Below are 23,162 nucleotides of genomic sequence, written 5' to 3'. Positions count from 1 at the left end.
TACTTCCTCACAAACATGGTGGATGATCCAACTGCTGTGCTATGGGTGCATTATAGACTATAGCACTTGTCAAATAGCGGATGGGATATCCTCCACATCTTGATGTAGTATTGTTCCAGCCATACCATAAATAAGGACCTTATTCCCTATATAGTAAAACATTATTACTTATGTGCCAGTAATATGTAAATCAAAGCAGCTCCTTCTTAACCAGTACATCACAACACAAGGGATTCCCTCATACAATAATATTTTCTGACCGCACTTTGAAGAGGTTATACACTAAAAGCTGTCCCAGCAGGTCTAAAACACCAGATGGATATTATTAACCAAGGTTCCTCCCTGTTGATGATTCAAGAACCCCTAGAGCATGTAGACATTTGTTAATCCCTGATTGTCATATTTTACTCTCCTACAACGCCATAGGTTATGGTGTGGGTACATGGAAGGTTAAGTATCACCTATGACTGCAGTACATATTGTGCCATTCACTAGCGTGAAAAGGTAAACATAGCTTAAATCCAACCAGTGTAGCCTGACTGTTGCAATTTTAAAAGTAACTTTTAGAAAGTTACCTTTACCCTTCATGAAGCTCTTGGAGGCTAATTTGCATTAGGTCTTCAGCAGCTGCCCAGTGAGTGCTTGACCTTAATTAGCTATGAAAATTGTTCCCAGAGCAGGAACAAGACCTGGATGTGGAGAAGTGTTTTTCTTGCCCTTGCAGGAAGACCAATTAGGGTGGACCCAGGAACTTCATTAAGTTGTGAAGGGGCCTCCCCTTCCGAAAGTAAATGTAAGGTGAGACCTGTAGAAGGCAACCCTTGGTTTCCCGGTCAAGTTGGCAGAAAACTCCGTGAGAGGGGAGCTACCCCCAGAACCGGCTTTGAGTGACTATAGAGGTGGGAACCGCTCATGTTCATGACCACACCTCTGGATAGGCACACTGGCTCCACACAGGAATAAAGGGTGCCCACATTTTGGAATTTTGGGAGTAAGGTGTAATGTGGAATTGATTAGTGTAGGGCACACAGGAACTGCTGCAAATGTGGGTAGGGTTCCCTTGGGAACTTAGTTTTATCCCACTAGTCAGGGAGAAGCCAGGAGTAACCCTCACACATTAGCTAGTGTCAACCATCTTCAACATCTACATGACGCCACTCGCAAACATTGTCAGAACGCATGACCCCAACGTCATCTCCACCGCCCACCACTCTCAGCTCATCCGTTGACTCTCAGCGGACCCCACCTTGATGAGACCAACTTCCACAGCTGCATAAAGAACGTCACAACATGGATGCAAGTCAACTGTCTAAAACTGAACACGGACAAAACTGAAGTACAGATTTCTTTTAAAACACACCACCCTCTGGAATGACTCCTGGTGGCTGGCGGAGCTCAGACCCACCCCACTGCTGAAAGACCCCCGCCTGCAACCTCGGCATCTCTTGAATAGTGAACTCTCCATAAAGGTCAACGCTATCACCTCAGCCTGTTTCTACACGATCTGCATGCTTCGCAAAATCTCCAGATGGCTGCCCATCGGCACAAGGAAAACTGTGATGCAGGCCCTCATCACCATCTGGCTTGACTACAGCAAAGCATTCTATGCCAGCACCACCAAAGAACTCATACAAAGACTCCAGACAATTCAGAATGCAGCAGCCAGACTAATCCTCAACCTGCCCAAGAGAACACATCACCCAGCACCTGAAATTCCTAAACTGACTACTCATCCAGAAGATATACCAGTTCAAGCTCCTGACCCACCCCTACAAAGACCTTCACAACCAAGGCTCAGCCTACTTGAACCACTACCTGATCTTCCACAAACCCATCAGAGACCTCTGCTCTGCACACCTCGCTCTGGCTCAGACACCACGTATCCGCTGCAGCTGCTCCGGAGGACGTTTCTTCTCCCACCTCGCCACCAAGGCCTGGAACACCCTCCACCTCAGCACTGCACCTTCGCTGACCCACCTCAGGAATGCACTCAAGACCTGTCTCTTTGACTAATCCCTGAAGCACAGCACCTGTATACCCCGGGGGTGAATAGCGGCACTATACAAATACTAATTGATTGAGTGATTGATTGATTGATTGATTGATTGATTGATTAATAAATGTGTCCCCCAAGACACCCTCCTCAGAACACCTCTCTGGACCTCAGGAAGAATAGAAGAAAGACTGCACCTACTGTTTGAGACCTGTGAGGGCACCTAAAGATCTACACCTGACCCCGCTTTTACCTAGAACAAAGAAGTGGACAATAAGTGCCTATTGACTGACCTCCTGTATGGCTACAGGGACACAACAATCTACAAGAGGCCTTTTCCCTGAAGTGACCAGCTGACCAGTAGCAACTGGGCCTGGTATCAACTGGACCTGCAACATGACCTGTACTAGACCGTGCTGGTGGCCTCTTCTGGAGTGAGTCTTGACCCCCAAGCGCTGTTCCTGGGGTCCTGGGACCCTTGACTGTGTCTAAATGAACTTTGCCTAACAACCCTGAAAAGTTGGGAGATACAAATATTTGAATTTCCAGGCCCCTGGAGGAGCGTCACCAACCACACAAGCCCATCCGCCCAGGGCACAACTTCACTGGGCTGAAGAAAACAACGTTCTCCTGCTTCTCTGCCGCAGCAAATCATTTCAGTGGACCCTCTGCGCGAAGGTTTCCGGTACCATGGAACTCATTGTTAGATACAGCCTGCCACCTTTTCCCACTGTAGGATTCTGAGGTCCTACAAAGAGACTAAATACAAACTCAGTCTTAACAGGGCAAAGAAACCAAAAGTATCCTGCAGGCATGAGAAATTCCCTTAGCACAAAAGTTGGATTTTCCCACTTACATCTTTTATCGTCAAAACCAATGAGTTCAGTAGGACCACGTCCAATGGCTATACAACTTTAAGAGCTCTTTCTCAGACACCAACCTGCTACCTTGTCCCACTTGAGAATTTGAACTTAACTATTAAGAGACTTAGGGACAGATGTACAAACATTGTGTAGGCTGAAAGTGGTGGCAATATGCGTAAAACATTTTAGTGAATCCTTTGGTATTTTTCAAACTGACCTATGTACTAATAGGTCAGGTTGCAAAATATCGAAACATAGTGGTTCACAATTCAACCTACCTTGTGTGCATTGAAGGGGTAGGTCGCAAAAAGTGACCCACTGGAGTCAGCAGCCCACCGTATTTGAAACAATATTTTTTAAATGCACCCTATTTTCCTTAAAGTTAAAAAAAATAGAAATGTTTTACAAACTCTTTCTTTTTAAGACTAGGCAGTGGTCCTTGGAACCAATGACCACTCCTAAAAAATGCTTTTATAACATTCACATTGGGGATGTAATTCCTTCTGCCCTCTTCCCATTTGAGATTGGGTTACCACTAACTTTCTAGAGTTGGTAAAATATCAATGTTTGGATTTCGATCTCAAAACATTAATACATCACATTACTAATCGCTATTTGGAAGAGACGCCTAAAAACACCCCTTCCAAACACCAATTCAGTATGTACTCACACACCCAAATTGTGATTCAGAATGTGGATTTTGTTAATAACAAAAGGTCAGTTTGCAGTAGAAAAGGATCCATTTTGTGAATCTGAGCTTTTGCAACCAAAAAATTCCATCATACATCTGCCCTTTAATCTCAAGGTAAAATCTTTTACCCAAATGTACCTGTTGGGGTATCCGACATAATGAATGAACAAATTATATAGCGCAAACATATACCCTAAGGCATCAAGGCGCTACAAGCAGTTACAGCTAAGGGGTAGGAGCAGTTCTTCACAGATCAAATTTTCAAGGCAAAAAGCCAGGTCTTCAAGGCCTTGCAAAAAGGAAGCTGTGAGTCTATGCCGGATATGGATAAAGGAAGAGTGTTCCAGAGCTTGGCCGCTGCGACCAAGAGAGCTCTTCCTCCCAATCGTGACCTTCTGTATCTCGGGACAACCAGGCGATTTTTATTGGCTGATCGCAATTGTCTACTAGGAACATATCGGTGAAAGATGTGCCTGATTCCCTCTGGTCCTGAATTGTGTAGTGCCTTATGCATAATACACAGGGTTTTAGATAGAATTCTTTTTTCAGCTCAGAGCCAGTGCAAGTTCTTGATGTCAGCTGAGATTGAATGGTATTTTGGAATATCTATTACCAGTCTTGCTGTCGCATTCTGTACCAGTTTGAGTTTATTGATGGAGGCCCTATTTGTTTCTAAAAAAAGGGCATTGCAATAATTCATCTTTGATAATATTAATGATACAGCTTCTTGCTTCCGTTCGCCAAGGGAAAGAAATGGGAATATCTTCTGAGGGTCCTTATGATCCAAAAGCAAGAGGGCACCGTCCTATTAACCTGGTGGTTAAAAGATAGACTGGTGTCAACTATGACACCAAGGTTTCTTGCAGCTTCAACAGGAGAGGGACATGATCCCAATGTTTCTGGCCACCATGAGTGGGTCCATTCGGGGTGATGATTACCAAACATCAAAACCTCTGTTTTGTCACCATTTTGCTGAAGGTAGTTGTCTCTCATCCAGAGAGCCACCGACTTTATACAGTTATTAAAATTGGCGGCTGAGGCGTCTATGCCTTCTGTGATGGAAACACTTAACTGTGTGTCATCTGCAAAGTATGTCGCCTCCAGCCCAAAAGATCTGACCAGTTTTGCCAGTGGAGAAACGTACATATTAAACCGTGTGGGCCTCAAGGAAGACACATGAGGGACTCCACAACAATTTAGGATCAGGTCTGAGTAGAATTGGTCCATCTTAACGTTTTGTGATCTGTCAGTCAAGAAGGAAGCCAGCAGCTTCAGTGCACATTCTGAGACCCCTATTTCTTGTAGCCAGTTGATCAACTTATATGAGGAAATGGTATCAAATGCTGAGGACAAGTCCTACCCTGCATTGCGGTTATCCCAAACTCACGCCTCGGCTCCAGTCTACAGGGACCAGAGACTATCATTGATGGTATTTTTCCTTAAATCATGTAAAATTCATATCTCTGGTTCTGCTTATTGGATTTTAGTTTTTTTGGTGTCAGTTTGTTTATTATAATTTACTCTATTTTTCTAAATTGCAGTGGAATTTTTATTGTGTTGCGTGTTTGACCTTTTAACTGTTTTGATCATTCAAATGTCTTACACATTTACTTTAAATTAGGCCTGTGTGCCCTGTGTAACAGCTACTAGAGGTTGAGCTCACGGTTGAATTACTGAAACGTTGACTGGACCTAACAGTTTAGTGACTTTATTAGGGGGGCTCGTCACTTTAACAGCATGCAAAGGTGGGGTCAAGTAAAAAACTTTATAAATGCATCATCATGCTACCATATTCTTCTATGTGAAGGCCGGCATAGAAAGGACTGGCTCTTAATTAACTAGTATAATAATAATTTCGCTGGGGACATGGCTGGGTTGATAGGATTAATTGAGAAAGACATAGACCATCTACAGGAATGTCATCATATTCCCTTAGATATTTTATGGATGGGGGATTTTAATACCCATACGTGTAATAGGATACAACTTCCTGTCTGTGGCATGACTGACGATCAAGGGGACCCGATTTGCCACTTCATCCATAATAATTATGGTACTGCACTAAACAGACTATTAGTAATCCATAACTTGGAGATAAAAAAATTCAGTAGACGTTAATACAGGCCTTTTAGATCATACATTTTTTGCCCAATCCTATAAGACAACAATTGATTTTATTTTGGCCTCCGAATATATAAGATCAACAATTTAGACAACAATTTATCCATTTAGTGACCACGTGGCAATTAGTTGTCAAATACCTTGGGGTATGAAGTCTTTTATCTCGGGCGAACGAGTCCCTAAGCCATCAATTGCAAGGAAAAACTGCATTATCTTGAAGTGGGACAAGTTGGTCATACCAAAATTTACCAATAGTATTGTCCCTACCATGTACAAGGAAATCCTAACCTGCCTAGACCCACTTTCACAGCCAGAGGAATCCCCTGTAGCGTTTGAGGGAATTTTTGCCAAAATTAATGCAAATCTCTTACGCCCTTATAAAAAAAACGGCCAGGAGTCCAGTATGCTCATTCAATGGCTGTTGTAACAAAGCATTCAAAAATCTTCGTACCACCCTCCAAACAAACGCAAGAGATATCCCGCTGGTAAAATCCCTAGGCTTCATTTATAAAACAGAAAGAGGGACAGATTAGGGCTTAAAAAGAAGAGGCATGGGATTAATTAACATAAGCAGCTACTCTAAAAATTAGTAGGGATTTCTGGCTCATAATTAACTCCCCGTTCCTGAGAGATGAGACAGGCCCCTCTTTTGATCAGCATGTCACGTGGGAGGATGATTGAGTGAGCTATTTTGCGGGGGTATTTGGTATAGAAGGAGAAGGCCCCGTAGAGGTATTTCCTTGTCAGACTCGCCCAAAGGGACCTAACCTATCTTTTACTCTGGACGAAATGAAAATAGCACTGAACCAATGTAGCAGTTTGAGGGCTGCTGGGCCCGACAGGGGTGCCAATAGATTTCTTTTTAACGAACCAGGAGCTTTGGGCCCTACCACTCACTAATGTCTTCAACGCCGTGTCTACAACACATGCCCCCCTTTCCTAAAAAGTTGATTATCATACCGATCTATAAAAAGGGGGAAAAAGCGCTAGTGAACAATTATCGCACAATATTGCTGTTAGATGGTACAGCAAAATTAATGGGCCGTCTCTTGTTAAATAGGCTAGAGGCTTGGGCCGAGGAAAATATGATGTTAATTCAAACCCAGTATGGTTTTAGAAAGAACAAAGGGACAGTGGATCAATGCCTTAATTTAAACCTGCTGATTGCCAAATATACTGCAACTAAAGAAGGCCATCTTTACATGGCTTTTATGGACCTGGCGGCTGCCTGTAACTGAGTGGCTCAACCAAAGCTATGGTCCATGATGGTTGACATGGGCATAGATAAAACAATAATAAATGTTATCCAGGAGCTGTATTCCTCAGCCGTGGCCTGCGTGTGTATGGGGAGAGAGGGGGAGTGTTCCAGACCCTTCCCCCTCGCTCGCGGTGTCAGGCAGGGGTGCGTACTCGCGCCCTTTTTATTCTTACTCTACACAAATGGAGTGGAAGCTGCACTAGTGATGTCCACCAGCGACGTTCTCATTATGAATTCTGCTCCTGTGCCACTACTCCTTCACACAGGCGATTCGGTATTGCTGGCTTGTAATGCATTGCAGACACTTATAGACACCTATGTAAGATTTATGAATAATCTAGATCTGAAAGTTAATGAAACCAAATCATTCGTGCTCATAGCAGGAGCTAGACTGAGAAATTCTCCTAGTTGGAACATAGAAGGGAGGAAATTGGAAGTAGTTGAATCATTTTCTTACTTGGGAGTACTTTTCGACTCAAAAAATACATGGTATAACATGGTGGTAACAGAGGTCTTATGATGGAAAGAAGCATAGGATGAATTTTTTCTTCATTAAGAAACTGGGGTCTAAACCGATGGAAACCATAAAAAAGATATACGAAGCGAAAACAATGTCAGTGGCAACATATGGAGCAGCCGTGTGGGGAGTAAAGACTGTATCTAGACTCCAAACAATAGAGAACACATTCTGGTAACGTTTGTTAGGCGTTCCCCAATCCTGCTCCTCCCACAACTGCCTTACTTCATTGGATGGCCCTTTTATTTTGGACCAGATTCATGCTGCCCCCCTCTTTTGTGGCCCTCAGTATGGAGGAGGGCAACTCTGAAGTTAACGCAGGAAATCCTATTGGATTGTTTAAAGCTTGATGGGTCATGTAGAATAAAATGGCTGCAATTTGTCAAGAACAGTCTGTATACCTTTGGCTTCCCCAAGCTTTTTGACGACCCAATGACTTGTACCACCATCTCTTGAATTGAAAAAACTTTTAGTTGAAAAAGAGTAATGAGATGGGAAGCCAACTGTTCCAAACCAAGGGTGAGACAATACAATTCAGACCCCAAAATACACTCACCTGCCCTTAACTATTTATCTTTTGTGACTAACCATCACCATAGATTTTTGCTAACGAGGTTTCAAATGAATTACACACCCCTAATGCTTGGCTATCCTGCTAATACATACGCCGTGAACGGCCTGTCCCCCTGCCCATGTGATTCTTCATCTATTCAATGTGATCTTTACTTATTTTCCTGGAAATTTTATAGTGAGGAGGGGAAGTGTGGTTCAATTTTTAGAGCGGCAGACCCTGATGCAGAGGTCTGGCCTGGGACCAGGGTTCAATTCCCCGCCTCGGCGGGTCTTGGGCTCAAAATTCCACGGACCTGATAATTCTCGCCTCGGTGCCATTCCAATCATGGAGTCCCACTCTGCAACTCTGGGCAATAGCTTGCTTAATCTCCACAACGGCCCCCACAATGCTAAGGATGCCTGGCCTCCACCTTCGGGGTTCCCAGAAATGAACACCTCACAGGGAAAGCCAGGATGGGTTCCACAGCGGTATTCGTACAAGCGCCTTGAGACCCTTGCGGGTGAGTAGTGCGCTATACAAGTATCAATATTTACATTTGTTTGCCCAATCCTGTGTACATATGGGCTGAGGCAATGTCGACCAGCCCTTTATCAGCTGACTGATCCATTTACTTGTCATTGTTTGGCTCTGTTTCTTCAATGCGCCATAAAGAGACGCAAGCGCTATCTGTAATTATCAAATCGAAAACCCTTCTCCTTTTGCAATATGTTTTAACTGTTTTATAGCTCTTATTGTACTTGCTTTTTAGTATTGTCTTAATTGAATATTAAGATTTCATTCTATGTAGAATGCTTTTAATGCCGCTTTTATCAACTGGCGAAATAAAGTGATTTTGACTGACTTACTTTATTACTTGATTTGGACTTCTGTCCTCCCCAATGAATTATTGACTTTCTTACACCTTCACAGTCATACAAGGAGTCCATAATTCAACCCAAGATCGTCTAATCCAGAGTCAGCCAGTTAGTCACTAGATCTAGTCACTAGACTTTTTGACATCTGAACTGAGTGTGCCATGAAGAAAAATGGGCGTACCATATAGCTATAAACCACCTAGATACTAATATACAAGACAGTTTGTTTGAAACTTGACCTCTTTGCAGCCACGGCCCGTGCAGGTAACAGAGTGGGGCCGGGTGGGGGGGATTTTGATGGACGATGGCGAGGGAAGATTAAATAATTAATTTTGTCTCATCATCATCCCTCGAAATACCCCCAACCCGGCCCCACCGCCCCACCGCTCTTACCTGCTCAGGCCGCGGCTGCCTCTTTAAGAAGACTTCAAAAATGTATTAGTGAGCGCCAATTGTCACGGTGTTTTTATATTAACTCTGTGTTTTAGGAGCTGTGCAGAGCAAACCAACCCACTCGAAAAAAGCCTTAAGTAGCTGCCAGTGATGTCAACCTTTTATCACCAAAACCAGGGTGGGGTGCCTCTGCATTTAGAATGGAGCTCACACTCTTTCCTCAGTACTAGGGCAGAAACAACAACCTTCTGTCATTTGTTACATTTATTCTTTAAAGGTAAGACACACAGGGCCTCATTACGAGCGACTCACTCTGGGGATGTAATGCCGCTCCCAGCAAATACCAACACCAGAGGCTGCAATATTAACCAGGTGAAGTATCACTTATCCCACTCCAATACCAGCACCTCCGAATGTGGGATAATGTGGTAAAAACACCAGTTTTTCCACATTCCGGGATGTACAATTTGGAATATTGAGGGTTTCCCTACATCAGTTCTGCTAGAGTGTACCTTTCCAGAATTTACGGAGTGAAAAAGCTGCAAAATATGTGCACTGCATGCAGACCTCCCATGTAAACATCCATGTGTACATGACTCGGACACTGAGGCACGCATGATGAGAACCCACAGCCTTCTTTGTGTAGTCCGAATGAGCGAGTGAGGCCTGATGAGTGGATGGATGAATGTGTCCACTTAAAAATCCAGAGAGGCGGATTTTCTTAAAAGTAACGCAGCCCACCAACTAAAGTTGCGTGAAAGGGAGAGAGCAGAACAGAACCACATCTGCCAAGATGTGCCGTTTTCCTCTCTACTTGCACTGGCACACTTTTGGCAGTCATGCACCTACGCACACACCTTTGTGTCACAGTGCAAAGGGGTGTGCGTTTGCTAAAGCATAGGTTTTGTACTGAAAGGGGTGCCTTTCAGTGACAAAATGTATGCTGAAAGGCTTTTTCCCTGCCTTGTATGGGTGTTGTACAGTACAACACGCAGAGTTGGAAAAACTAGGAAATTAGAACATTTCTCCTGCCTCACGGAGGTTAGGATCTTTCACAGATCCCTGTCTGCCAATGTTAGCAGACAGGGCTTTTTGTCACAACCCATGAGTGATTGCAAGTGAACCACCCATGGAATGTCCCCTTCATGCAAAGTAACACACAGCAACACATGATGCAACTTAACAGTACTTTGTTGTAATGCAAATCTCAAACTGCGTTGGATAGTAAATCCCACCGGAACACTTCTCATCAGGTTTGCATTTTTCCCCCAGAGTTTTAACTTGCCTCGAAGGTATCAGAGCGCTTTACATGAGCACCAGTTGCCTTACAGATGGACACATTCATTTTTTGTTAGGCACCGGGAGATTAAGTGATTTGCCACAAATCACAGGATTCTGAGCATCCCTGCCAAGACTCAAACCTAGTTCCCCAGCGTCGAGGTCGACTGCTCTAGTTGTAAGGCCACATCCTCCCCCCAAAAGTAATGCAAACCCGATAGAAAGTGTCAGTAAACCTGGGCAGCATCTTTACACTGTGTTGCAACTCATTGGTCTAAATAAATGTTAGAGAGGATGTGGCTTAATGGTCAGAGCTGCCGACTTTGGGGCTGGGGAACCAGGTCTGAGCCTTGGCATCGGCTCAGTATCATTCTGGGCAAATCAATTAATCTGCAAAACAGAAATGCTGTCCCCCTTTCCCTCGGAAGCTCAGCTCACAACATGTGGTTCCATTTTGCAGGTTGTCTCAAGCATCAGCCCAGAGCTTTGAATTGCCCTGGAGGTGCGCATCACTCGTTGCCCTGTAATATTATATCTTTGATTCAGCATTTTCACAGCTCTCGTTATGCATACAATGATTTAATTAGCATTCTTTGTCACCTCTGGACCCTCTGTTCCCAGCTTTCATTTACCGTCGGAGCACTCCCTGTTCCTGCTCAGTTCCGGTTCAGCTCCATCCAGGGGCTTCATGTCGGATTCTACCTCCCACAAGACCAAACATTTTGCATTTATATTGGATTTCATGGCCTTTATTATGACATCTCAGACGCCTGTCTCTAGTTGTAGTCTTTGAAATGCGACACTTCTTATTTGCATTACTGTTATATTTTTAGCACTCACCTTTAGAGCTGATGAGAATTATTTCGCTCAAGGAAATCTTTCAAGGGACAACATTCATAAATAAAACAAGGCTTCTGCTGCACATATGCGGGGAGACAATATTTTTGAATTTCCAGAGCTCATTAGAAAAGAGAAATGGCTAGAAATGTGTGTCGAGCATCTAGAACAGGGGTGTCCAATGCTGGTCCAGGAGGGCCAGATTCATGCCATATTTTCAGGGTAAGGACTGACAAAAGAAAATCCTTATTTTTTAGATTCACACTTTATAACTTTATCTTAGGTGGCTATCGTGCAGGTCCGGCATGGGCCTTGCCTTTCTCGACCTAAGTTGGACTGCCTTGATCCAGAGCAGTTATTTCCCAACACAGGTCAATAAGTGTCGGATCCAAGCCAGATTTTCCATATATCCACTGACTATGCTAACCAATTACATTCAGAGTTACATTTATCTTGCATGGATATCCTAAAATCCTGGGATGGATCCCGACTCCTGTACATCTATTACACAACACTGATCTAGAGTTTCTGTAGGAAAAATGGTCTGGAAATTGGCCAATCAAGGCACGTCTAGTAAAGAGTTTTTCATGGAACTTGCCTACCGTTCGAGTGCATGGTTTAGTGCAGCTCATTGCATTTTTTGCACAATTATTATCAATTATACACGTGGGTTATTGATCACATGTATGAATGCTAGGTGCTCAGCTATGTGTAGGACGCATATTACCAAACCTTGGTGAAAACCCAAAACGTTACCACTAACCTCATTTTAAGTGGTGATATTTATCAGCACTGTTAACTAATGATACCCTAAGGATCAGCAATTACTAGTTTCTCCATAAAATGGGGAATACCATGGGATGTTGCTGCTTCCATATCAAAATGTGCATGTCTGTGTAACTAGCGGGCATTTTTATACCACTGCGCAATATCGCTCACTCCCTATTTTTCATTGTGCAATTGTGTGCACAGAACAGTGCAGTGAAAGTAATACTGTTCACAGAGTGGTTGCACCTTATTTCTATTAGTCAAAGCCAGAAAAATAATAATTTGCAATCCCTCCCCCCCATGTCACGCACAAAAGGCATTTGCACTGGTGTGCCTTTGGAATGCTCTTCCTTTACCTCTGAGGTGCCTTCAGAACCACTGGTCCTTTCGGAAATCTCTGAAGACCTGGTTGTTCCCCATCTAAGTACTCTGTGGGTTTTTTTCCTCTTTCCTCTGGTATCTCCTTACAGTTGGTTGACTTTCGAGCCTAGTGCTGGGACGCCCAGTTGCTGAGGCAGACATGTGCTCTACAAATTCTATAACATAACATAGCATAACATCTGGCCCACAATTGCCACTCTGCTTAGATGTACGAACACATTTTCCCATAGACACAGAATGGGTAAAACTGTTTGATACATCTGGCCCAAAGCCTTTAATGCTCTTATCTGTTCAGTGACGAATTGCAAAACAGCAAGCATTGACAAAGCCAATAGGTTTGGGTTTTAAATCCTGCATGCAGATGCAGACACACGTGCACACTAGCAACACACCTCTGTCTTACCCTGACATGTCACGTGTGGCATCCACCCCTTCAGTATGAAGCAAACTTTGTGTAACAGTAAATCGAATGCAGCAGGAGCGTAATCAACCCGGCATTTTACTACCACTGAATTTCAGCAGGTTTACCCAATTGAAATTGACCTGGGGAATATTTAAGTGGTTTTCTCCGCATTACCAGTGATTGTGATATGTGCAGTGACACGAGTCACTGCATGTATCGGAGTTCACCCTGTCACCCACAATGAGTGCCTTAGCACGTGAGTCTGCTAAATTCACAATGCAAGCAGTACCAATCCTTTGACTTTTTCATGCATATTCACAATTTACATATGCATAATGTTTGCGTGCCCTGCATGCAGTGTGCCCAAGTAGCACTCACATGCAAAGATTTCACTTTTATGAATCATCCACAGTTTACTCCTGTGCAGAATGTATTTTTCTACTACGAAAAGTTGTGGGCCACGTGGTAATTTTCCATTTCGGTTTAACTTGTATGGCCTGTAGGGGGCGCTTGCATCATTCATGGCCAACCCTTTGCATTGAGTACTTAATTTAAGGGTCTTTTGGTCGGCTTATTTCAGACATTGACTTCTTTTGCTTCAGATCTTTTTGCCATTCACTTCAGTCCTTAGACATAGTCATTCACATCATGGATCAGCCTACAGGAGTTTTTTTGCCTCCCTGTTTTTCTTTCGGCTGTTTTCCTGTGCCCTTCCACCTCCATTAAAATTCATGAGAAACTATTCTACATCTGAAATGAGTGGTCGAGTGTCCCAGGAGCACTTGGGGACGAGTGCAGCCAAATGCATTTAAAAAACAGATGATATTGTAAAAAGATTTTTTTTCTGTAGCATCAACATTTCAAGTGCCATGTCCCTCTTTGGGGGTCTAGTCCGTGGTATAAAAATGCAAAATGTGTAAATATGAGTACATTTTTCCATCTCAGAGGCTTTGTTAAAGCATGTGGTAGCCCTATTTCGGAATTCATCAGCTAGTGTGCTGCAGTACGTCTTTAAAGTCAAGGTCCAGTGTGCGGTCAGGGGTCTTTGAAAGGCAGCTGATTAGCTGGACCAAATCCTTGGGTTTTATCTTCTGCGCTCATAATGATTCAAGTCAACTAATATCAGTATTTTGTCAAGAAAGGGATTTTTTTTGTATCCTGATGGGTCACATAAAGCCACCACAAGTAACATGGATCAAGGAGATGGACACAATTGTGCAAAGCATCCACCAAAACTGCCTTTAAAAGAAGAAGCCAAGCAAAAGGACTCATTCCCATCATCAGTCGGCACAGGAAGTGTTATCACTGGTTTCCCACCAAAACGGTCTTTAACAGAAGAAGTCTAGCAAGAGGACTCATAGCCTTCATTCATCTACACAGGAAGTGACATCACTGGATTTTCCATCACCCATCTACATAGGAAGTGTCATCCCTTTATTTCCCTTCATTCATCTGCACCACTCACTCACGGGACCTACTTAATGTCTGCTGCAATGCGTGCGCATTGGTGGCTTGAAAGGTGCAGCAAAGTCAAACCGATCTGCACCTATCATCACCTGGACCGCGCCCAGTGCCAGAAACCCTGGTCCTCCTCATTCCCACCCCTATCTCACTGTGACCCTCCCGTCCCCTCAACCCCTGCTGCCTCTCCACATGATGCAGTCTCGCCGCACCACACAAAACCAATGAAAGCGTTCTTCTGGTCTTCCTGCACATTTTCATGGACTTAGCCACACAAGACACCCACAGCACCGGCACCAATAGGACCCGACACCTGACTCTCTTGCACTCATACAGTTCCACAACCACTCACACAACACTCCACACTTGCACGCATGCTCCTCAACACCTGCTCACTCACCAAACACATGCAAGAGATCTGGGACCTGCTTCATAACAACGTCCCAGGCCTATTTTTCCTAACGGAACTCTGACTGAACACTCCATTGGCACAGACATCACCACAGCTATCCCACCTGAGTACAAGATCGCCAGGCAAGACAGACTTCACCAGTCCAGAGGTGTAATTGCCATTAACCACAAGAACACCATCAACTTCACCACCATAATGGGCACGTCATTCTCCATCAAGGAACACCTGTCGTTCAAGCTCCAAGTCACAGTCAACTTCACCCTAAGCAGCATGGTCATCTACAGACCACCAGGACTATGCACCAACTTCACTGAGTCTATCACGGACATCGTTACAACGCTCGCCCTATTCGGAGACATTAACTTCCATCTGAACGACCCCAACTCAAAAGTACTCATTGAAGACCTTAGAAGCCTGGGTCACACCCAATGAGTAAAGGGACCACCCACGTCACCGGACACCTCCTGGACACTATTTTTATCACCTTCACCAACATCAGTGTCGATGAGCCCACAGCAATGCACACACACCACCTCCAGACCAGCTCACAGAAACTGGAGCAGCATCTCAACACCAACTGACCAGGGGTGGCTGCTTTAATCAGGCAAAAGGGCTTCACCCCCTCTCCTTGCCTCTATTCTTAACTCTTATATATTGTATTGTATTATAATTGCATTTGTATAGCGCTTATTACCCCTGACGAGGCGTCAAAGCACTTTTCAGCGAGTAACACGCTACTCTGGGACCCATAGAGGATTAGTGTTGAATTAGTATAGTGAAACATGCAAGTACATTTTAAGTGGTGGATATGTTAGTTAGTTATTTGGATTCAGAAGGATAGCAGACAGATAGAAGAGGAAAAAAGGTTTGTATTCATATAGCGCTTCTTACCCCTGATGGGGTGTTGAAGCGCTTTTTTGGCGAGTAGCACACTACTCCGGAAACCCATAAAGGATTAGTGGTGACTTAGTATGGTGAAATATGAAAACATTTGAGTGGTGGATATTAGTGGATATTAGTCAGTTATTTGGAGTAAGAAGGATAGCGGTGGGATAGAGGGGAAGTAAGGTTTGCATTCATATAGCGCCTGTTACCCCTGATGGGGTGTTGAAGCGCTTTTCTGGCGAGTAGCAGGCTACTCCGGAGCCCATAAAGGATTAGTGTTGAAAATTAGTATAGTGAAATATGAAGTCATTTGAGTGGTGTATATGTTAGTCAGTTATTTGGATTGAGAAGGGTTGGGGAGGGGTAAAAACGGGAGAAAGATTTGCATTTATATAGCGCTTGTAACCCTGATGAAGTGTTGAAACGCTTTGTTGGCGAGTAGCACGCTACTCTGGAACCCTTAAAGGATTAGTGGTGAATTAGTATAGTGGAATATGGAATTAGAGAAGTGAACATGTTATTTTGATTGAAAAGGACAGTGGAGGGATAGAAGAGTGAAGGATTTCTTTTTTTAGGTCATAGCAGCAGGAGGAGGCTTTGGATGAGTAAAAAGGGTTTTTGGAGGGGAGGAGTCAGAGGGAAGAGTTTAGAAAGGTTTGTTGTGGGGGATCGGTATAGTGAGAGAAGTGTCAGATGGTGCAAGGAGGGGTAGAGTAGGAGAGAGTCAAGAAAGAGTTATTTTGGGGAGAATAGTAGTGGTATGGGGTTTGGGATAAATGAGAGAGTGGGTGTAGAGGATGTAATGATAGATGTATAGGGTGAGAGATAGGGTAGTGCATTGGAAAGAGTAGTAGAAAGAAGTTTGAGATGAGTCAGAAAGTTGGGCTAGAAGATATATTGAGAGAAGTATAGGCTGAGAAATATGGTAGTGCATTGGAAATGCTAAATTAGAAGAACGTGATAAATATATAGATCCATAAGTACATTGAAAGTATATTGATGCATAAAGGAGGTAAGTATATGCAGATTAAAGATATTGATATAGGTACAGGATGAGAAATAGAAAAGTGCATTGGATATGCTTTTTCAGGAGAAAAGTGACAGACACACAGATCCAAGTACATGGAGGTACATAGATGCACAATGGAAGCAAGTACATGTAGACCAAAGATGATTTTTTTTGTTTTTGTTTTTTTGTTTGTTTTTATAACAACATAATTATTCTACATGTTTTTACAAAGCAATACACAGAGATAGGTACATATCTATAGTGAAAGTAATGCTTATATACAGAGGGACACATACATAGGGTGGGTAGTAATAAATGGGAAAATGGGCAGCATTTCTAGCCCAGGTCCTGACCAGTCTCGAACAGGCTCAAACAGGCACTCAGCCTTGTCCTCTCCACCCTTAACAGGCTCAAACAGGTACTCACCCTTGTCCTCGCCACCCTTAACAGGCTCAAACAGGCACTCTCCCTTGTCCTCTCCACCCTTAGCTTCGACGCCCGGGCTGAGACGCCCTAAGCCTTGGCCGTTTATAGCCCTAGTAGTCAGGTGACCCCTTCAGCCAATGGGAACCATAGCCCTAACACTATCCAATCACAACACTAGCCCTAAAATCTAGAATTAATAGGAGACCAGGAAATTACAGCCAATCTTAGCCCTAGTCCAAGCAACCAATCAGTTTCAAAAACCCTGATCTCTACGTCCAATAGAGGCCCTAGCCCTACCAGTAGTCCCAACCCTAGTCCAAGCAACCAATGGCACAGGAAGCCCTAGTCCCTACTTCCAATAGAAAGCCTAACCCCACTCTTAGTGCCACAACTAGTCCAGCAACCAATAACACCAGAAGCCCTAATCGCTACTTCCAATTAAAGGCCCCACCCTAGTACCAACAACCAATAACACAGGAAGCCCTAGTCCCTACTTTCAATAGAAATCCTAACCCTAGCCCTAGTCCCAACCCTACATTGATTGAATCACAGACCCAGAAACCAATCAGAACCCTCAAATACCCAGCCAATGAGGACACTAACCCCAATCCAATAGACAAATTAGATACAACCACCAATTAGTGTACACATGTACCAAACAATATCAGACTATATAAGGTCCCAGCTACCTCAGACAAGGTTTGCTGGCCAGGGAGTTGGAAGCTATATTCAGAAATCTCCTAGGAGACAGACCTGCTCAATCCACACTTTGGACTTCTGCAGGTAAGGCCCTAACAAACTTGTCCTCCAACAACACTATTTGTATAAAGCTTTACTCCCTCTCCCGGGCAAAAAACGAAGTTCACAGTCCCTATGAAACACAGTTTAAACAGTTTACAGCAGATTACTGCTGTCTCAGGAGAATGGTGGGGCTGGTTTCACTGACTTGTTAACACAAAATGGTCGATGGGGGTGCACTGCTTAACAGACAGGTCTTAGCACAGAGCAAAGGAGACATTTGGAGGGAAAAACTGAGAGTCACGGGGAATGAGAGGGAAAAACTACAGAGTTTGGACTGCAAATCCCACAATTCAACAGGTTAAATGGAAGCAGTCACGGGAAGGAAAAACCACAAGTTTAAACACAAAAACATGGGATAAATTATGCAATCACTGGCAAGTTAAAACTACAATTTTAAACTGTAACAACCAAAGGCAAAGACAGGTAAAGAAATTTAAAAAGAAAAAAATTAAGATGATGCAATCACAGGTAGGGAAAATCGTTTTTTTAAACTTTTTTAGTTAAGAGACAGCACTAGTCTGCCTCCTTACCACTTCCTGGACTCTGCTCACTGCAATCTGGGAAAAGGTAGGCTGCAGTGACAAACTCATCAACCGGTGGCCAGTCCTGGGAGAACTGATGGCCCGAGTCCCCTTTCGGTTGGGTGATTGGCTTCAGAATAAATAGGAGTACCTGAAATATTTCCTGGCTGTCTCTCTAATTAATATATATATAAAAATGTGAAAGTACTGAATTGTTTAGAGCTTCTGACCCTCGCTTTGTGCTAGGTCAGGCAAAAACAGGCTCTTCAGAAAGATACATGCACACTAGCGCATTGTCCTGCCCTCACAGGATTTACAAGGCTTACCACATTTTAGCCTTGGTCCCCTGTGCCCTGCAAGACTGCAAGGTCACTGGCTCCTATGATGTGGTGCAGCCTTGCTTATTGAAAACAGCCTGGGTGCTTTAAGCTTAACTCCTGGGTTTCCCGAGGATGTTTGTCAATCAGCAAGACGGCACTGTGTAGCAGTGCAACCCCATCCATTTTCGAGCTCATCACATGGTGGGGCAGGAACAAGCCTCCCTGACCCCACTTCGTCCTGGGAGGAGTTGAGAAATGTGTGAGGTACACACAAGGCTGTGGATGAATGAGATTGGAGGCCACAGCTGCCGCAAGTTGACGTTTAAGGCAAGTGTGGTCAAACAAATACAAAAATGGTCCTTGAAATTGGTCCCTAACGAGCCTCAGTGGAAGACTTACAGAGTTGGGAGCATTCTTGTTTTGTGTGATTTCTGCTCCTCCTGGATGCATTGCTGTGCAATCTTCACTCAACACAAAGTTTAAAAAATATTACAGAGAAATTATGAAACTGGACAAATGTGCTGCGGTTTCAGCAGACGTTTGTACAGTCTGATACGTTTTCACGTCTATACACCATCTATTTAAATAATATAACTTTATGGTGAGTGAAAATCAGGGCTAGCTGTACCGCACCTGTCATTGAACTCTGGTGCTGTCCTTAGAAATAACGTATGGGTTTAAATGCACCCACTGCAGAGTTCCTTATGTGTTCAGCCGTTTTCAAGCAACAAATAAAAATGTCATGATAACACTGGTGAAAAATACTCCTGCTGCAGGGAGATGGAGTTTTATCGAGGCGCAGTTTTGTCTCATCATAAAATAGCACAGAGGGTTAATGTGCCTGCTGCAAAGAACCTGTACCATGAAGATGAGAGAACGGTATTTTAGGTGGATAGCTCATTGAGTTACTGCGTATGTCACAGAGATCCTTTTCTCACTTGCATTTCATAGGTTACAATTCTATCACAACACAGTGACCTATAAACAGTCATCAAAGAGATGCATGCAAACTGCAAGATATAAGTTAGAACATTATGTTTTTCCCCATTCTTTGATTATCCCAATTTTGCAAAAAAAACGGTTAGCTTGGGTAGAAAGGCATTCTTATTAGTAAACCCCAATCACTGTGGTCCGTTTCAAATTCTGAATTTGTGCTTCTCCATACCAAATTCTGTTTAAATATACTGTCTACTAGTATGGATGTCATGGGACTCCTGCACCTTGTAGTTGTCTTATGTAACAGTTCCTACAGAGTGATTTACAGCTATATGATTCGTTGTATCTATATAATGTATTTGATGTTAAATGCTCTGACACCTTAAACTGGTATGAGTAGAGCTATAAAACAAATTAAATTTATTCGAGAGAATCCTATGGAGAGAGCAGGGGCACTGATGGAGGATGGTAGTGAGGGAATCTATGCAGCAGGAGGCCATGGTAGAGGGGGCACCAAAAAATATTGTCCAATCGGATACCACCAGTGCAAAAGCTGGCACTGGTGAACAAGGTGTTGTTGTAAGCAGATGTTCCATTCACCAAACGCCCTTGCAATCTGCAGTTTGTTGCTCAGCTGGAATACATAGAAGAGGTTGACGTTCCCTCCCAACTTTTCCTCCCTGATGCAGTTTAGGGGAATGCACAATACACCGCCTCATGACGGTGTACCACACCACCGTGTTATTGGGGTTGCAGGACTGCGTTTCTATTGCCCCTCAAACAGTGGTGGCTGGTGACATTTGAAAGTGGTGAGGCGTAAACTTTGTGTTGGAGTGCACAGTGGCGAGCAAGCGCAGCGAGCGAGTCTGTACATCTTTAGGGGGTTTCGAGGGGTTCTCCCCCAGTGAAACTTTTGAAAAAAGAGTGGATAAATGGTGCATTTTCAAGCAAATGTGAGAAGCAAGAAGGTTAATAAAGCAATTGTGAAAGTAAAGTTATTACATTAATAAAGGGATGTCATATAACAACATGTAGATAGAAATGTTTCTGAAGCTTTGTAAAGTTAATATTCACGCTTAATACTTCAATACTGATTCTAACATGGCTATGGTTTAGTCAGAAGCAAAGATTTCTCAAGATAGGCTGTGCTATGATAACATATGATAACATTCAATTGATCCCCTGCTCTCCTATAATACACATGCAATGCAAATTCTGAATAAACTTGTCCCAAATAAAAGATATTATTGGTCCCAATGGGTCGCTCTCATTTCCAGTACCGCAGAAGAAGCACACACTCTAGTATCTTCCCACGAGCACACATTAACACCCACACACAACTTATTTAAAACATTTTCCATTCCTCTGAGAAACTGCATCAATTCTAATCTTGCAGGCATCCTCATATGCTGACATCTTTTACAGTGGGTGACGTGACAGTTGACCAACTGGTACATTTGTTTCCCAAGGTGGACTGGATTAATGCTGTGCCTTGTTTACAGTGTCTTCTCTTAGTTGTGGGTTGCTAAACATTTTCAAGAATCCCCACGCTATTGTTTGTTTTCAGACTCCCTGAGGGCTGATCTGGCATCCAGATAATTAACATGGAATGGGCCTGTCGGCAGCGAACATGTCTAGGGCTTGCACACATGCACTGTCTGCTGTCTAGGCAAATGCCCTTCACAACCAGGCGGCTAAAGAGGGCGGGAAAAGTCAGAAGCTAGGGATGAAAAAATAGGTATATTTGGGGCCGGGTCGGCCCCTCACAATATGGACTCAGCTGTCACTGCACTCTCTGCACTAGTGATCCTGCATATGGGTCTCTAAGTTCTTTATTCTACCAGTATTTCCTCCGCAGCTCCCTTCCTTCCTTCTACTGTCTCCTCTCAGTCTCTGTACCCTCTTCTGTCTCTACTTGGTACTTATCTCGTCCCCTTCTAACGTCCTTATTTCTGGCATCTTTCTTTTCCACTTGCCTTGCCTTTTTTGCTCATGCTTATCTTCTTTCTCTCTCATCAATATCTCTTTCCCTCATTTTTCTATCCTCCTCTACTTTCTGTCTTTACCTTCTCATTTCAACCCATTTCTCACTCTCCTCCCTATTTCCCCTTACTCACCTACCCCTCCCCTGTGCCCCGCACAAACTCCACAAAGAGTAAAAACAGACCCAGGCCCAAGGCAGGCTCTGTGTTTATAAACTTGGAGCGCGAGGCCACTTACATTTTTGTAAACAATGCTGGATAGGCTGAGCCCATTCCTACCTCTGGGACACGGTGCCACTGCACCGGCTACGGCAGTGATAGACACGCGGCCGCCCGCGCCCCTTCCGCCTGCCCTAAACACATGATATATAACACCTCAGCATAAAATATGCCATCAGAGACCATGGAAGTGTTGTGCACGGAGGAGATTCCGGGTTCACAGTTCTCATCTACCACCTGCCCCTCTCTCAGACTGGTGAGTACCTGCACCTCTTTCTTCCCATTGCCAGGAGTCTGGCACAGAATATACAGAGCAGGATCCTGGTGCCCAGAAAATGCCCATCACAAGGATATCAGGATACAGGATATCACTACGATTACGATTACGAAGCGTGCCTGGGGCCGTTATTGTACCCCTAAATATACACATCACAATGACTGTACCAGAGAATAAATCTTTGAAATACACCCCTGCCACGGAAGATCCCCCCCCACCCCAGCCCCCTTCCTCCGCCAGGTTGATTGTGCCACAGAATGTGCCAATCGGAACCAAGGTGCTTTAAACGCGCCCATCCTAATTATTTTAGCAAAGAAAACTCATGGGTCATTTAATGCGCCACAGAATTCCCGCATCTCGGGATGCACCAATCAGAACCTACGAGGGCCAAGAGCGTACTTCTAACTTTACTCTGAACAGAAACAACCCGATCATTAAAAAGGCACTTCTTAGTAAGTTACCCTTGTGTCTGAATGGGTCTCAGCCCTGCCGCTGGTGTCCTCACAAGCAACCCTCTCACACCTCTCAGTGTGTCTCACACTCGTGAACACTCCCACAGCTCACCATGCTGTCCCCCAGTCGCGGCCCACAATACTCGCGGGGGGGGGTTCGCGCGGGGAGGGGGCCAGGGAGATTTAAAAAATAAAGTAAAGAAAACTTACCTGACCGCCCGGGTCCGCTCCGCCTCTGCTGCTGTGCAGGGGTCCTACTTTGGCGCCTTCAATGTCTTTTGCGTCACTGGAGTGGCTGCTCCAGCAGCGCCAGGATTGGCTTGAGCAGGGATGCTCCCCGCCCATTTGGAGACCGGGGGCTGCGGCATGAAGCAATCCTCGCTCTCCTGAGGGAAAGGCTAGTGCACATGTTCGGGCTGGTCGTAAAAATTACCAGCCCAAAACCGAACCTGCGCACTATTGCTGACTAGTGCACTGTCACTCAAACCCTGAGTGCTGCCGCAGCCCCACCCCCTTCAGCGTCCCTCGTT

The 23,162-nt window shown here is 44.2% G+C and overlaps 1 protein-coding gene across 2 annotated transcripts in view; it reads left to right on the top strand.

Annotated features, from left to right (window-relative positions):
* LTK (leukocyte receptor tyrosine kinase) overlaps positions 1-23,162 on the top strand; it is a 583,144-nt gene that overhangs the window by 323,523 nt on the left and 236,459 nt on the right. The gene's annotated exons all lie outside the window — the stretch shown is intronic.

The sequence above is a fragment of the Triturus cristatus genome, chromosome 9 (genome assembly GCF_964204655.1).
Source record: "Triturus cristatus chromosome 9, aTriCri1.1, whole genome shotgun sequence".
Taxonomy (NCBI): domain Eukaryota; kingdom Metazoa; phylum Chordata; class Amphibia; order Caudata; family Salamandridae; genus Triturus; species Triturus cristatus.
This window is presented reverse-complemented; position numbering and strand designations above follow the sequence as displayed.